A 15,702-nucleotide genomic window follows, 5' to 3' on the forward strand; every position below is an offset into this window, starting at 1 on the left:
CCCCTCCTGTGACCACGCCCCCTTTTTAGAACTATTTACTAGAATTTACATATACCTGTTTATAGAATATTTCTAAAAAGATGCATGTGTAAATTCTAATTATTGCCAATTAGTGCCAATAATGTTTATTGCCCAATTATCAGTACTGATTGGCTCGTTAATCAATTAAGATGCATGCACAAATTGGACACGTCCAAATTTGTGTGTGCGAGTCGAAGCACCAAGTATAGAATCTGGGGATACCGTGAGCTAAAAATATTATTTTTATTTGTGAAGGGGCTTGTCTGGGATCAGAGAGTGAACATTCCTGCACTTATCAATTAGCACAGCTACATTACTGTGCGTTAACTAGTTAACACGGAATAGTGCGTGAACCCTTACCACCCACAAAATGGGTGGGCGGCAATGTTTCCTCTAAGGAGTGGCCTAGTGTGTGCACATTTTTTTTTTCATGTGAGCAACAAGTTCGAAAAACTTTTGAGTACCAGTATTAACAATGCATTTCTGTATATAGCACACAAACACACAAACAACATTTTTGTGAGCAACGTGCTGCGGCGGCTAAGAAAGTGCACAGAATGTTGAGTATTAGGAAAGGGATGGAAAACAAACACAAGGATGTTATAATGCCGTTGTATCGCTCCATGGTGCGACCGCACCTAGAATATTGTGTCCAATTGTGGTCGCCGCATCTCAAAAAAGATATAAAGGAATTAGAGAAAGTGCAGAGAAGGGCAATGAAAATGATAAAGGGAATGGAACAACTTCCCTATGAGGAAAGGCTGAGAAGGTTAGGGCTCTTCAGCTTGGAGAAAAGGCGGCTGAGGGGTGATATGATAGAAGTCTACAAGATAATGAGCGGAGTAGAGTGGACAGATGTGAAGCGTTTGTTTACACTTTCAAACAACAACAAAACCAGGGGACACAAAATGAAGCTAGAATATGGTAGATTTAAAACAAATAGGAGAAAGATTTTCTTTACTCAGTGTGTAGTTGCCGGAAAATGTAGTGACAGCGGCTGGCCTTACGGAATTTAAAGGGGGTTTGGACAGATCCCTGAGGGAAATGTCCATCGAACATTATTAAGAATTATGTTTTTTTTTTGTTTTTGTTTGGTTTTTTTTTTCGGGGGGGGGGGGGGGGGTTGCCGGGTTCTTGAAGCCTGGATTGGCCACTGTCGGAGACAGGATGCTGGGCTTGATGGACCCTTGGTCTTTTCCCAGTATGGCGGTGCTTATGTACTTATGTGCATTTCTAAAATGTATGAACAATCACTTATGCCTGAAGGACATAAAAACATATCTGAAAAGTGCAATTTTCAGACATTTAGGGTCAGATTCAGTAAATGGCACTTAAATTTAAACACCAAGAAAATGTTTTGCTAAGCACTATTCTATAAAGGGTGCTTTGGACTGAGTGTCCTTTACAGAATAACACTTAGCACGAATTCCCGCACCCAGTTTTGGGCATGAGGACTTACGGCTGCTGAAACCATGCGTAAATTCTGCTGCGCAAGTTTGGCATGGAACGTCAGTATTCTATAACACTGCAATGAAATTTTTGGAACACCCCTGACCTGCCCATGCCCCTCCCGTAGCCATGTCCCCTTTCGGGTTGCGCACAAGACACTTTGAGCATACAGCATAGTGCTTAGGCAAATCTGTGCGTAAATCCAAATTAGTGCCAATTAACATCAGTAAACTGTTAATGGCTCATCAATTATTTTGTGCATGGATCTCAGGATTCTGTGCAAATTTATGCAACGTACACAGAATATCGAGGTTAAAGTATTCAAGTAAATATGTATTAGAAATGTTCTGCATTTCTTCTGATTATCTTCTCTTGGTTGAAATAATTGTGATGTCAGAAGGCCATGGCTACCTTGCAAAAATGTCTTTCAGTACCATACAGAAGATTTTCCATAAACTATTTGTGAACTCTAAATTGCTTGCAAATTTTTGTGGTTGCTAAATGTCCTGTTTACCTGTAGGTCACAAGTAATAATCAATGAGGCCATTTTCATTTATTTTCAATTAAGATTTTCATTATTCTTAGAATAAATATGTAATGTTTTAGGAGGTATGAACTAGTAAACTATGGTAATCAGCATTTTATGTGTTTATCACAAGCAGTTCATTGAACGGTGAATCACTTTAGCAATCAGTTTTGAGCTACAAAATATTAAGCTTTTAAATAAATATTTATGTTGCTGGTAAGGCCAAATTATTGTTTAAGAATCCAGCTGTTATGTGCTTGGCTGAAGTCAATCAAGTTTTTACTTAATCTTTAGTGCCTAATTTGCTGTGTTTTTTTTTTCTATCGGCTCAGAAAAAGAAACAATCTTAATCACATCATTAATGTATTAACAGGACATTTTTGAAAGGTATCTAGATGCCTAACCACAGAGTTCTGGAGTGTTGAAATTTGTTCTAGTCAGAACACCTAAATATAGCTATTTAGTTTATCAATAATTAAATTAAAAAATGGATGCTCTAAGTGGCATATATTATTCCTCAGCTCCATTAAGATGACCTCCTGGTTTATGGACTGTGTATTAGTGGTTCTTTGTTCCTGAGGAAGAGGCTGATTGCTTTTGAGTCTGATTGCAAATTGCATTATTACTGAGATACCACAAGTTAGTGACTCCTGCTGGAATTTAAGTTGTACTAAAATACAATATTTGTCACAGCTTAGTAAATTCCACCTAAACGTTCCTGCGGGGTTTCTATTCAAAAGCACTTATCAGGTCATGGCAGCCACTTTAGAATGGCGCTGCGGTTTCCGGGCAAGATGGCGTCTTGAGCAGAAGCAAATACCTGAGCTCTTGAACCATTGTGAATTGTCAGCAGGAGCGGTCTTTTCTTTCCCCGTTTACGTGGGGAAAAGAAAAGGAAAACCCAGGGGGCAGGCCTCCTTAACCCCTGGAGGGAACCCCGCACTTCGCCAGACTACACTGACGATGTTTGCAGCTCAGGTACCGGGAACTCCGACGCCCACTATGAACGGTCATTCCCTCCCCTTATCGGAGAGAGAAGCCTGCAGCATAGAGGAGGTCGCTTTGAGCTCTCCCTCGAGCACGACACCTCCCAGACCGGGTGGCAGTTTTTTACAAGCAGTGGAGCAGACAAAAGAACAATCCGAAGCGGTGAATAGTTCTTTGATGCCTGGAGGAGGCCCCCCTGCTACTTCTACCCCAGAGTTAACATCGAGTAAAGGACAAGGGTTCCTGCCTCTTTCAAACCTGGGGCCTACCACCTTAACTTGGACGAGAAGTGAAAAATCGAGCGTGGTGACACTGGACACCCTATGGGACACGATTCAGGAGTTGCCCAGCTCTCTTCTCCAGGTAACTAAAACGTTTACAGAAGAAACAACCAGTTTGAAAAATATCTATATTCCTTTATCTGAGACTGTTCAAAAACAGGAGGAAAGATTTCTGAAGCTAGAAGGCGAGATAAAAACTTTGCAAACTTTTGCAGGGGCAGTCATTTAAGAAAGAGAGATTTTGAACAGGAAATTAGAATAATGCTAGATAATAATGCTAGAAAATTAAACTTAAGATTGCTTAATTTCCCAAAATCTCCTGTTTTGTCAGCTACTGATATGTTAAAGAAATACTTCAGTGAAATCTTGGCTATCCCGAAAGAAGCATATCCTCCAATTACCAGAGCTCAATATATTACAGGAAAAGGAACTTTAACACAATCTCAACCGGGACTGAATTTAACTGAATTTCTTGAAAGTTCCCGTGAAGTAATAACTGAGCGCACTACTCTTTTGGTATCATTTGTGTTTGAAACAGACAGATATAATATATTTTGTTTATATTTCAAACATATGAAAGCACTGTTTCTCAGAGCCAGTATACAAATATTTCCAGATTTAAATAGAGACTTTGAAACGCAGATGTGAGTTTTTGGGTTTCAAGCAGAAGACTCTTACTTTGAAAGGAACTTTCCTATTGAAATTTCCCTGCAGATGTTTTCTTTCCTTTGATTCTGTTAATTATATGTTTACTGACCAGAAGAAAATGCATGACTTTATAGTTTCCAAGGAAGAAGAGAACCGATCTATCCAGAACAATCCTGTAAGCTAATGCTGTTAAATTTGATTGTGGGTCTAGTAGTTCTCCTGCTCTAATGTGAAGTATTTCCTATTTTATTTTTTTTTTCATTGTGTCTTGCCCTAACTTCCCCTAATGCCTCCTGTAAATCGCTAGCCAAAATGAGCACTTGTACAAAATCTTACTTACTCACTGCTCTCCAGATTAAAGTCAAGAAGGCCCCAGATCACTTATGAGCTGTGAATATTTAAGGGGTTCTTTTACTGAAGTGCACTAGCATTTTTAGCTGGTGTTAAAAATCATCTGCCACAAAATGCTAAGATGTCTATTATGGGCATCTGAGCATTTAGCACCAGCTAAAAACACTAGTGTGTCTAGAGTAACGTGTACTTCTGCATGTAACTATAGGCATATTCTATAACTATGCACATAGATTAATTGTTTTAACAAGCTGTTAAGATTTAACAGCTCTTAACAATCAATAACAAGCACTAATTGGCAAACATTAGAATTTGCACACGTACATTGCTAAGTGTATTCTGTAATGTACTGTGCCTAAATTCTAATGGGGGAGGAGGACTAGCCTTCTGGGACGTGGTGGCATAATTCCCTGAGTGCTAGGAACAAGTGATAGGTACCCAGTGACTGAACGAGTAGCTTCATTTGCATATGATCTGTATAGGTGGATAGAATATGAACATTCCTTATAAATAGGACCAAGGAAGGGAGGAAATGCCCCTTTTAGGCCCAAAAGGGAAAGGTATGTTCTTCCTAGGACTTTAGGGCAATTAGTGGGGATAGACTGGGGTAGAGTTGTAAACTCACCCTGACCTTAAGGGGAGAGCCAAGTCAGGCCCCTAAGGCTGGAGGGGCTGCAAAGTTAAAGCCCATTTTCTTCTTTGCAAAATATGGAAGTGTGGTCTAGTGGTTAGGGTGGTGGACTTTGCTTCTGAGGAACTGAGTTCAATTCCCACTTCAAGCACAGGCAGCTCCTTGTGACTCTGGGCAAGTCACGTAACCCTCCATTGCCCCATGTAAGCTGCATTGAGCCTGCCATTAGTGGGAAAGCGCGGGGTACAAATGTAAAAAAAATAAAAAATGAGAGAGCCTTCTGCTGAAAGGAATTGATGATTGCTTTTGGAGGATCATGGATGGACTTCTATCTGGACTATTGACTGCTGTTGAGGATCGTGAATGGACCTCTTTTTGGATTACTGTTTTGCTTAAGGTACACCCTTTTGCTTTAGGACTTTTGTCAAGGCTTTGTGCACCTACTTTGACCCTGCATTATTGGGTTGTTGTGGAATTTAAGGATACTCAGTCCACACCTTCGGGTGGCCGGTGCAGTGAGATGGACATTGGGTCCACACCTTTGGGTGGGCAGTGCATGACAACAGGATAAGTTAAACCAGACAAATATAAGATTGGTATTTATATGGTCCTGTTTGTCGGGTTAACTTATCTGGTTAAGGGCTGGATAACTGCTGACTCTGGCCCCTGACTACCCACATTACCTGATTTCTGTTTGACTGGTTAGAGGGAATATTCAGCAGCACTATCCAAGTATGTGCCACTATATACTCCCTGTATACCCAGAAGAGTGCCATTTAACCAGCTAGGAAACTCTCCTACCTGATTAAATGGTTTTGAATTTCAGGTCTACTATAATTTTGGTGATTTAGCAATTTAAAATGGCTAATCTTATCTGTTTTAGTGCCTGAAGTATTTTTTAAAGCTTTTATATCAGTGTTGACAACCATGTAGGTGATTCTGAATAATGGATTAGTAATACTGAGGGGGTTATGCTAGTTTTTATGATTATAAGTGTCTTTAATGACTCAGAAGTGCTCTTCAGAAACTGCCAAGGCCATCTTGATTTCTCAGCTAAATTCCCCATAAATGACGTACTTGTCTGAATAAGATTCTGTTCTGTATAGCAAACTTAACTTTTTAATTTGTCATGACTATTACAGCATTAATAACTAACCCCCGTGTAGATTCAGATGAACAAGATAAGAAATATAGTTACCAAACAATGGCAAAATGCACCATTTTACCACAACAAAATTTACCACACAAACCACCAGCAGTGCCTCAATATATCAAGTTAGTGACTTGTGTAGCAAATTGAATTTTCCATTTCTGCTACTGGGAACATCATGCTTTCTTGGCTGCAACAATACAAATAATATAAGTCTCAAATCAGGCCACTATGTTGACAGTGGTAATGCTCTAAACAAGCCCCCTAACCCCTGATCCTTCTTTAAACAAGTATCCCCTGCACCCCGAATCTTCATAGCAACAATGACACCTATTCTTCAATCTCCCTCAACAACTACTGGAGATCTCCCTGGTGAGTAGTGGGTAGCAGTAGTAATCTGACGTTCCTACTTGGAGACTCCTGTCATCAAAATGGCTGCCTCAACAACCTAGCGACATTCTCAATGTGCTACCACCACTACTACTACTACTTATCATTTCTAAAGCGCTACTAGACGTACACAGTGCTATACACTTGAACATGAAGAGACAGTCCCTGCTCGACAGAGCTTACAATTTAATTAGGACAGACAAATAGGACAAACAAGAGATAATGGAATATTAAAGTGAGGATGGTAAAATAAGGGTTATGAACAAGTGAATAAGGGTTAGGAGTTAAAAGCAGCATCAAAAAGGTGGGCTTTTAGCATAGATTTGAAGACGGCCAGATATGGAGCTTGATGTACCGGCTCAGGAAGTCTATTCCAAGCATATGGTGCAGCAAGAGAAAAGGAACAGAGTCTGGAGTTAGCATTGGAGGAGAAGGGTGCAGATAAGAGAGATTTTTCCCAGTGAACAGAGTTCCCGGGGAGGAATGTAGGGAGAGGTGAGAGTGGAGAGGTACTGAGGAGCTAAGGGTCAGGCTGCCAAATAAGGGAGTGTGTTACTTTTTTTTTTTTCACAGTTTCTAAGACACTGGAGCCAAAAGACTCATCAAATGAAGTTGTTCTAGTTAATAATTATTCTGCTTAGTATATACTGCATCTAAATCATTCTACATTACATACCTCACTGGGGCAAAGAAGAAATGTTTGATTTTTTTTAATTATCTATGTATAAAGGGTTGGAGGGAGCTTCAGTTTAAATTTTGAAGGAAATGTGCATTGTATTCACCAAACATTTTCAGTAATCTAAATTTAAATTTCACATTTAGTTGCCAAAGTTTAAATACATATGGGCTAGATTCTATATATGGTGCCAAAAAAGTGCTAGTCTATAAAGTTAGGTGCAGTTTATACAATAGCTCTTATGACCAGGAATTGCACCTAACCTTAGGTGCGGCCACTTGCACCAACTGAAACGTGGTGCAAATGTATGCACTTAAGTAGGCACCCCCGTGACAATGCACGTTAATTGTAGAAATGTCCTTGTTACACCCGTGACCCTCCCATTTATGTGCCCCCTTTTTCAAATTGTGCATACATTTTAGGTATGGATCCCATGCCTAAATTTATGCATATAAATGCCAATATCATTAGTGCCTATAATTGCTTGTTAAAAAGACAATTATTGGTGCTAATTAGCTCATTATTCAATTAAATTGCATGCATAAATTAGACGTGCATCCAAATTTGTGTGTTCAATTTTTAGTGACTTTTAAAGAATTAGGGAGATGGTTTCCATTCAGTTCTTAAACTCTAATTCGACCCTTATTACAAATATGTCTTGATTTTATTATAGAATACTGGTTGGCATCGATACAATAAAACCTAATTTAAAGGTGGTTGTGCATTGGGGCAGAGTCTGGGAGGAGCATGATTGGATGTGCAATTATACATGTAAATTATATACTGCTATCATTATGACATGTTTTTGAGCAGTCTAGGCAAGAGCATTTACACCAGCTCTATAAGCTAGTATAAGAGGTTGCATCTAAATTATGTGTGCATATTTGCTCTGCTACACAATTATTCTATAAAGGAAACTAGACACCTATTTTCCTTTATAGAATAAGTCCACAAAGGTGCCTTCTTGGCAAATACAAATAGGCATTCCTTTAAGGGAAACACCCTCATATGAATACATTGTGAAATAGGGTTACTGATTTCATTCCCGTCACCTATACTTGTCTCATTTTATATTGTGGGACTGAACTCTTTACAGTTATTTTTCTCTTACTCTTATCAAGAAAAGCTTGACTTGTTGTAACATAACGAATGTGACCACAGCTTGAAATTCTTCGGCCTTCAATTCAAGAAAGTACACTGTTGGGGGTCCTTTAACTGTAGTGTATGAAGCAGTTAATATGGGAACGAGTGCATGCCAACAGCTCAAAGCTGTGCTAACAAGTAATGTGGTGGCTTGACACCTAGGAAGTAAGTCAATAAAAGCAGGTGCTGGTTACTGACTTTTCAAATTGGACCAGAGCTTTTTCTATGCAGATGCTGTTGGCTGTATTCTGTTACTTTTGACATTGGAGCGCCTTGTTTTTTTATGTCTCTCTCTCTCTTTTTTTTTAAGCAGGTATTGCAGTACTAACTTTGAATCTGTGAATGTATTATGGAAAACTACGTGACCCCTGCCAAACGTTTTTCCGATACCTTGCCAGTTCGGTCCTGTTTCCATTAAAGTTGACATATGGATAAATAACCTCTTGCTGTGTTTGCCCTTTCTTGGATTGCTCCTGATGTTTGGTTGTCTGTTCTACTTCTTCAGTGGACTGTCTCCTGTTTTGTTTTACTGTGGTTTAGTAAAAGGGCCACTAAGTGCATGAATATTTAGGATAATGGCATATACAAGAGTGAATGTGCACGTGTGCGCCTAAATGCCAAAATTCAACCTATTATTCTATACATCCTATATAATAAAACACACCTCCAACATTCTGAAGCTGACTGCATGGCTGAGGTATTCCTCCTCTCTGTATCCATCTCCTGAATTGACATCACGTACTTCCAGGTTCGTCACAAGCAGAAGTGACCAACCACACGAGGTTTCTCAGCTTCAGAATGTTGGAGGTGCATTCTATTAAATAGGATTGGTCAGTTCCTTGAAGTACAGCCAGAGCTCAGCGTCCTGCACAGTAACTCTCAGACACCAGAGAGAGAGGGGGGGGCCTGACACCAGAGAGAGGGAGGGAGGGGGGCGTATCTCTGTCACACACACACACTCTCTCTCTCTCACACACTCTCTCTCTCTCACAGTCAATGTCTTTCTTTCTCTCTCTCACTCTCACACACACATTGTCTCTCACACACTCTATGTCTCACACTGTATCACATTCACTCTATGTGTCACACGTCACTCAGACACTCTCTTGGTCTCATACACTCAGTCTCACAGAAAGTCTGTGTCTCACACACCCTCTCTCTCTCTCTCTCTCTCTCTCTCTCGCACACATTGTATCTGTGTGAAACACTCTCTCTCTCTCTCTCTCACACACTGTGTCCACCACCCTTTCTGTGAAATAATACTTCCTTAGGTTACTCTTAAGCCTATTCCCTCTTAACTTTGTCATATGCCCCCTCATTCCAGAGCTCTCCTTCATTTGAAAAAGGCTCTCTTCCTGTACATAAATGCCCTTGAGATATTTAAATGTTTCTCCTCCTCTCTTCCAGCGTTTACATATTGGGGTTCCTAAGCCTGTCCCTATAATTTTTGCATTCAAGACCGCTTACTAATTTTGTAGCTGCCCTCTGGACTGACTCCATCCTGTTTATATCTTTCTGTAGGTGCGGTCTCCAGAACTGCATGCAGTACTCTAAATGAGGCCTCACCAGAGACTTCTACAACGGCACTATCACCTCCTTTTTCCTGCTAGTCATGCCTCTCTTTATGCACCCAAGCATCCTTCTGGTTTTGGCCATCGCTTTTTCTACCTGTTTGAAAGCTTTAAGGTCGTCAGACACAATCACCCCCAAGTCCCGCTCTTCCTTCACACACCGAAGCACTACAGCATGGTGGACTTTGGTCCTAGGGAACTGCGTTCGATTCCCACTACAGGCACAGGCAGCTCCTTGTGACTCTGGGCAAGTCACTTAACCCTCCATTGCCCCAGGTACAAATAAGCACCTGTATATAATATGTAAGCCGCATTGAACCTGCTATGAGTGGGAAAGCGTGGGGTACAAATTTAACAAAAATTACAAAAATAAAAAATACTGTACCGTTCCCTCGGATTTTTGCGACCCAAGTGCATGACCCTGAATTTTTTGGGATTAAACCTTAGTTGCCAAATATCGGTCGATTCCTCTAGCTTCACTAGGACCTTCCTCATGTCATTCACACCCTCCATGGTGTCCACTCTGTTGCAGAGTTTGGTATTATCCACAAGGAGACAAACCTTACCAGACAGCCCTTACGTAATATTGCTCACAAAGACGTTAAAAAGAGCCGGCCCAAGGACTGATCCTTGCGGCACTCCACTGACAGCATCCTTTTCTTCAGAGCAAGCTCCATTTACCACTACCCTCTATCTCCTTCCATTCAACCAATTTTTAACCCGATCAGTTACTCTAGGTCCCATACCGAGGGCACTCAATTTATTTATCAGTCGCCTGTGTGGAACCGTGTCAAATACTTTGCTGAAATCCAAGTATACAACATCAAGCACCCCTCCTACGTCCAACTGTTTGAACAGACAGTCGAAGAAATCAGTCAGATTCGTTTGACACGACCTGCCACTAATTAAGCCATGCTGCCTCGGGTCCTGCGTTCCATTCAGTTCAAAAAATGTCACAATCCTCCTTTTCAGAAGCGTTTCCATTAGCTTACTTACCACCGAGGTCAGACTGACAGGTCTGTAATTCCCAACCTCTTCCTTACTTCCGCTCTTGTGCAAAGGAACCACATCCACCCTTCTCCAGTTCACCGGTATCACTCCAGTTTCTAAGGAAGCATTGAAGAGGTCCATCAGCGAAGCCGACATAACTTCTCCGAGTTCCTTAAGCACCCTCGGTGTATCCCATTAGGCCCCATCACTCTATCTATTTAGTTTGGCAAGCTCCTCACGAACACAGTCCTCCATAATGCTGATTGGTTTGTTAAGTAATTAAGATGTGTGCACAATTTGGCTATATGCATTGAATTGCATGCACACTGTTTATAGAATCCGGGGATAACTTACAGAATACTGTAAGCCCTCACTTACATGAAGTCTATGACTGGTGTAACTTCAAGTGTGTAAATGTTAGGTGCACTGAAACCAGGTTATGCTAGTATTCTATAATGGAACTTGAGCATCCAGGTTCCATTACAGAATAGGCTATTCTGCATGTCCTGAAGGTACCTAAACAATGGAGCCATGTTGTAGAATTTCTCCCTAAGTGTGTGATAGTTCTCACATTAACTGCAATAATATGCAGTGTGTAGAGGATAGATGGGAAATAGGTGTTGACTGTACCATGCAGTTAATGTGCAATATTTTACTATGCATTAAGGGGGAGATTATATATATATGGTGCCTACAAAATCTGCACTGAAATCAGTGGTGACTAAGCGTATTAGGCACCGATAGAACACAGTTGATATTCCAGCACCTAAATCTACGCACATCCATTTACACCATCACAGTGTATGGATTTAGGTGCACTGGGCCGTATTCTATAACTAAGCACATAAATGTCAGAAAGCCCGTGAAATGCCCATTTCCCCACCCATAACAACACTTCTTTTTGTTTGCACACATTAGAAGTTTGGCGCGCATCATTGCAAAATACGCATAGCGACTTGTCCGCCTGAATTCTAATCAGTGACCATTAGTGCTCATAATTGCTTCTTAAGTGCTATTATCAGCACTCATTAGCTTGTTAAGTTACGCGCATTGTTATAGATCTGCGCCGATTTCAGCATGGATCTCTAGGCACGCTATATGGAATCTAGAGGTAACCTCCCTAATTCTATAAAAGTCACTAAAAATTGTGCATGTAAATTTGGGTGTGTGCCCAATTTGCATGCACAATGTAATTGAATAATGAGTTAATCAGCACTGATAACTTACTTGTTAACAACAAATTATTGGCACTAATTAGATTTAATTGGAATATACATGTGTAAATTTAGATGCAGGATCCACACCAAATTGTGTGTGTGAGTTCAAAATGGAGGAGTGAAAATGAGAGGGTCATGGGCAGAATGTGGGTGATCCTAAAATTAATGGGCACAGTTATAGAATAAGGAGAAAACACACCTACATTAGGTGTAACCATTAACACAACATTTTCAGTTGGTGCAAATGACTGCACCTAAAGTTAGGCGCGATTCCTGGTCATAAGTACTATTCTATAAACCATGCCTAACTTTAAGCACAGCTTATAGAAAAGCTGTTAAAACATCAGACAATAGAGACTGCTTAATAGTACCTCGATAAATGGCATCATCAGTCATACATATTAAGTTTATGGTCTGTGCATTAACTGTAGATGGTGCAAGTGCCCCCAACAACCAGATGTTGACAACCTTGCGAAATACTTCAAAGAGAAAATTATACAACTACAACTCAAAATACCCGCTAGCCCTATTGAGTACGCCACACTTTTAGACTGTCTAGATCCAGAAGAAGGAACATACCCAGCAGACAGAACCTGGACCGAATTCGAAATACTATCAGAAGACCTCATCTCTGAAACTCTCAAAAGATATGCCAAATCCCAATGCAAACTAGACATATGCCCAAATAACCTCATGAAATCTGCTCCTCAACAATTCATAATAGACCTAACGAACCATGTAAACTTCATGCTACAAAACGGACTCTTCCCAAAAGAAAAAGGAAAAATCTTACTCACCCCAATTCCTAAAGATACAAAGAAAAGCACGAGCAAAATAACCAACTACAGGCCAGTAGCATCCATACCACTAACAACCAAAATAACCGAAGGAATGGTAACTAAACAACTCACAAACTATCTAAATAAACACTCAATACTGCATGATGCCCAATCAGGATTCCGGTCGAATCATAGCACAGAAACAGTATTAGTCACCCTTATGACTAAATTTAAACAAATAATTGTGACTGGCAACAATATACTCCTCCTACAATTTGACATGTCAAGTGCCTTCAATATGGTTGACCACGGAATCCTGCTACACATACTTGAATACTTTGGCATTGGAGGAAATGTCCTGAACTGGTTCAAGGGATTCCTAACCCAACGTTCGTATCAAGTCACATCAAATTCAACCACGTCTAAGGCATGGACACCTGAATGCGGAGTACCACAAGGATCACCCCTCTCACCAACCATTTTCAACCTAATGATGATCCCCCTGACTAAACTCCTATCAAACCATAACCTCAACCCATATATATACGCTGATAATGTTACAATATACATCCCTTTCAAACAAGACATCAACGAAATCTCCAATGAAATCAATCAAAGCCTACACATCATGAACACATGGGCAGATGCATTTCGTCTGAAATTAAATGCAGAAAAAACTCAATGCCTGATACTCACCTCCCAATACAACACAAAGGAATTTACCGCTATAAACACACCGAACCTAAACCTTCCAATCTCAGAAACGCTAAAAATCCTTGGAGTCACTATCGACTGCCACCTAACACTCGAAACTCATGCAAACAACATTAACAAAAAAGATGTTCTACTGCATGTGGAAATTGAAAAGGATAAGACCATTCTTCCCAAGATCCGTCTTTCACAGCCTAGTGCAATCCCTCATACTCAGCCATCTGGATTACTGCAACTCACTATATGCAGGTTGCAAAGAGCAAATACTGAGGAAACTTCAAACAGCCCAGAATACAGCAGCCAGACTCATCTTCGGAAAACCAAAATATGAAAGTACAAAGCCATTACGAGAGAAACTACACTGGCTACCACTCAAGGACCGCGTCACTTTTAAAGTATGCACATTAGTCCACAAAATCATTCACGGCGAAGCCCAGCCTACATGTCTGAGTTAATAGACTTACCACCCAGAAATGCCAAAAGATCATCTCGAACTTTCCTCGACCTCCACTTCCCCAATTACAAGGGCCTGAAATACAAGACGCTACACACGTCAACCTTCTCTCACATAAGCACGCAGTTCTGGAATACACTGCCGCGCAACTTAAGAACGATCCACGAACAAGCTTCCTTCCGCAAATTATTGAAGACCCATCTTTTTGAAAAAAATCTACGGAAAGAGCCAAAACACATAAAGTCCACACTCACTGTTCACTAATGCATCATACATCCACTTCTGCAATCTCATCCCCGTAATCTCACATCACTCATACCTCTACTCAGAGAAATATGTATACCATATGTCTTCATGCCTTACTATTACCCTTTAAACCTCCCACTATCTCCTTCCAATGTTTCAATGTTTGTGTTCCATTGTTATATTCCTTAACGTTACTTCGACTATCTCGCTTAACTCTGCACAATGTATTCCATAACCAAGTTGTAACAAATTGTATTTCCATCATTTATATCATATTGTAAGCCACACTGAGCCCGCAAAAAGGTGGGAAAATGTGGGATACAAATGCAATAAATAAATAAATAAACAAAGTCTTCACAGTTGTTACCGCACAGCAATTTGGATAATTATTTTAAAGTCCCAGTTATCATGCCCTGATTCTCATCAACTCAGTGGCGTAGCCACAGGTGGGTCTGGGTGGGCCGGGGCCCACCCACCTAGGGCTTAGGCCCATCCAACAGTAGCACCTGGTAATGAAAATGCTGCTCTCCACAATACTGGCACCTTCACATGCTCAGTTTTCAGCGCATGCCTGCTGCAGACTGGAGAGAAGCATTTTCCCACCAGCTGAGATATTTTTTTGATGTGGGGGTGGGGGAGAGAACATTTGGTGCCCACCCACTTCTTGCCTAAGTCCACCCAAAATCTGATGTCTGGCTACGCCCCTGCATCAACTCATTTGAAGATCTAATTTTTCAAGTTTAACTGCATTAATGTTACCAAGTTTACCTATAACTGATAATGTTGGCAATGGTTCATATCACATATTGCGTGTGTTTTCTTTTTAAATATCTAAGTGTGCTACTTTTTTGCATTTATCTGCATTTATGCAAATTAAAGAATGGTTTTCGTATTTGAAAAGAGGCAAGCAAGTATTGTGGTTTCATCTGTCTTTAAAGTCACAGAAAATAAGACATTTTTTTGTTAAAATAGCTTGAGAAAGAAGGATTTTCTGTTCTGTTTCTAGCCTACTAAAAGAAGCGTAATGTATGCATGCTGTGCATAGGTCTGGTATATAGGGAGCTAGAAAGGAGTGAAGATTTTGTCTGGGATTTATCTAGACTGAGGATGAAAAACGTTGCATAATGACTGAAAACAAATTAAAGAGCAGAAGACTCCCACCTGACAGCAAGCTATTTCAGCTGATATCTTGTTCTGATCAGCAGTATCTAAAACCCACTGCTCAAAAGTTTAAAGTCAAGCAGTGCCCCAGTTTAAATGATCTCTCTTGCTTACAGATGCATATTTTCTCTAAACAAATTCCCTATTGTAATTAACCTTGATGAAGAGCAGACAGGCTACATTATGGAGCAAATAGTTTTTATCTTGTTATTTTATAATAACAATGCCATCGTATTCTGTACAGTGTGATGAGATTTTATTTGTAACTACACAGGGATTTCCCCCCATTTTTACATTGCTTTCCAAAATTACTAAGCTAC

The sequence above is a fragment of the Microcaecilia unicolor genome, chromosome 7 (assembly GCF_901765095.1).
Source record: "Microcaecilia unicolor chromosome 7, aMicUni1.1, whole genome shotgun sequence".
NCBI lineage: Eukaryota > Metazoa > Chordata > Amphibia > Gymnophiona > Siphonopidae > Microcaecilia > Microcaecilia unicolor.